Source organism: Littorina saxatilis, linkage group LG8, assembly GCF_037325665.1.
Source record: "Littorina saxatilis isolate snail1 linkage group LG8, US_GU_Lsax_2.0, whole genome shotgun sequence".
Taxonomy (NCBI): Eukaryota; Metazoa; Mollusca; class Gastropoda; order Littorinimorpha; family Littorinidae; genus Littorina; species Littorina saxatilis.
Genome location: NC_090252.1, coordinates 46,998,509 through 47,001,614, shown reverse-complemented (window position 1 = coordinate 47,001,614; position 3,106 = coordinate 46,998,509).

Here is a 3,106-nt window from a genome sequence, read left to right as displayed (position 1 = left end):
AACGGGGAGATACTTGATTGTGGCCTGACTGACTGATCTCAGCTGGGTGCTCACAGAAAGCCACAACCCTACAACGGGGAGATACTTGGTTGTGGCCTGACTGACTGATCTCAGCTGGGTGCTCACAGAAAAGCAGAACCCTACAACGGGGAGGTATTTGCTTGTAGCATAACAGCCTGATCTCAGCTGGGTGCTCACAGAAAAGCCACAACCCTACAACGGGGAGGTGTTTGCTTGTGGCATAACTGCCTGATCTCAGCTGGGTGCTCACAGAAAAGCCACAACCTTACAACGGGGAGGTGTTTGCTTGTGGCATAACAACAACTCATTGTTCATGCTGTCTTCTCAGAACCAGAACCAAATATAAGTTTTAAATGTATATTGTGCATCTTTCTTGTACACATTTTCAAAAACAAACTGTATCAGTAATAAAAATGCACAAATATCTACCAATGTGCGGAATCTTGTGTATTTATTTGAAAAACTGGAATTTTGGTGTGTGGCTGAACATTTCAATCGAGCATTACTCAAAATGGCTAAAATTGAGATGTGTGGTTGTGACTTTAAACAGACGATTTCTCGTTGAAAACCACACATGTACTAGATACAAACCTTACTCATTCCCACAACCATACATGTAAGCTGTACGTGGTTTCAAAGAGACAAAGGATGTTGGCGGCAACGCTTTGATTACACGTTGCGGCGGCGCGCTCTCGATACAGCCGGATATACGGCGTGTACATGTGCAATAGCTGATCATTCACCAGCCTTTGCATCGTTCACATACTCATTAGTATATTTATTGCTTTTAATTGACTGCCAACACTACCATGTATACGCATGCGCACAAGTATACTGTTCTCCTAGAGACACTCTTTGTTTTGTAATGTTTGTGTTTATGTGTAGGTGGGTTAGTGAGAAGGGATGATACTTAGCGCTTATAGCAGTATTGTAATGTTTATGTTTGGGATTGAAAGGTGTATGTTGTATTCACGCTTTCTATACAGATGCAAAGGTGGAGGCGGGAGGGGAAAGTGCCAATCACTGTGAAGGAAATCAAACGGCTAACAACTGAGTCAGGCCGAGTTAGCATTTGTATCCTCCACGAGATACGAAAGCCAACTCGATACACGTGGAAAGTGTATTGCACGGAGTGAACAGAGCTCATAAACCACCGAACAGTTAACTTCGTGAATCGTAGCTAGTTTCGAAGCAATCGAGGAGAAAGGTCTCGATGTTAAACGCGCGGGAGGAGAAAATGCCCGGAGAGAATGCAAGATTAGGTTCTAGCCCTTACTTGTGTTTTCTGATTAACATTGCAGAAACTAGTTCGTAGAGGACAGATTGTAAAAATAAGATGTCCGCTCTTCATGTTTGTGCAGTGCGTCCAGTAACCTGTCCATGAGAGGAGGATTGCGGCCAGATGCCGGAAAAGAAGAATCATCTGAGAAGCCGCCGAACATCTTATTTCTCTGGACCAGTTTAGCTGATGTTCGACGGGACTTTCACGAAGCTAACAGCGAGGTAACAGGAAAGTCCGTATAGTTGGACCCAGAAAGGTCACGGGACGAAGTGAACTGGTTAGGTCGAGATCACCAGTCGGAGAATTTAAGTACACCGCTACTTTTTTCAAGTGAATGACATATCGGCAGGTTTTTTTGTGCTCTAGTTCAGTTAAGCCATGTTCAGGAGAACCTATTTAATTAAGATATAATTAGTATTTAGCAATGTTGTGGAGATCGCTAGATACCACTGGAATCGAATGGAAGGATAACGAACATTATGGAACTTACTTTGATCTAGTGCGCAGTCACTCATGACGTAAGCGTAGACGGCAGACGGAACTGTGTAGATCTAATCAGATTAGTGTCGATGTTTCCCGAATATTCTCGTATGTCCATATATAAGTAGGGCTGCGCACACGTATTGTTGTTCTTTACCAGTCTTGCACTTGTTCTTTCTTACACTGTGCTGAGAGAATATTGTCACCGTTGTTCCAGCTGTTAATAAATCTACAGAACCTACACTACTCGTTGTGTCTCCTTTACGACTGAGAGTGGCGAAAGGAAAAACACGACAACTGGCGTCGCCGACAGTTATTTCCCTTGTCTATTCGGAGTGACTTATTACTGCAAAATGACGGAAACCGAGCAGCTGATAACGCTTCCAAGGGAGCAGATGGAGCAACAGCAACGCCAGCACAAAGAAGATATGGAGCAACAAATGCACCAGATGGAGATGATGATGAAAGCGTTCAGTGGTGCCGCAGCTCCTGCCAGGGAGGAAAGCTACGACGATCCGAGTGCTTCGAATCTACGTTTTCCCATTACTACACAGGCAGCTGCAATCCCATCTTTTGTTGCGTTTGATGCAACATCGGAACTGTGGCCTGACTACTGGTCAAGATTTTGCACGTTTGTGGTCGCCAACTCCGTGCCGGAGCAGCGCAAGGCTCAAGTTTTCTTGACGAATCAGACTGCTACGGTCTACAAACAACTGGCAAATCTGGCTACTCAGCAAAATCCGCCCAAGGACATCAACAGTTTGACAATGGACGAAATTGTCAAATTCATGAAAGAACAGTTCGACCCGAAACTCTTCTTCGTGCGGGAACGTTTCAAGTTCTGGAGTGACATGAAACGGAAGCCAGGCGAAACTCTCCACGAGTTAGCAGCGCGCATACGCCAAGACGCCGCTACCTGTGACTTTCCTTCGATTAAAAACCCACAAGATGAAGCTCAGAGACAGAGATTCATTATTATGTTCTGTCAACAATGAGGCTGTCTTAAAGGCTCTATTCAAGATCAAGGACACAGAGCTGGATTTCGCACGTGCTGTCCAAGTCGCGATTGAGACTGAAGACGCAGCGAAGGTTGCCAAGGAAACTGTCTACGGTTCCAAGACCATGCCAGTCAACAAGGTCCACTAGAACAAGACTACGGGTCCACGAAAGAAACACAAGCAGTCTAATTCCATAGACAGGAAGTCTGCCGTCCTCTGACAAAACACAGTAAGTCCATTTTTGTCAAAAATGAGATTTTTATGTCATCATTATGAGCACATCAGCGCGCATTTTGTCAGTAAATTTTAAGTCTCAATGACGTTT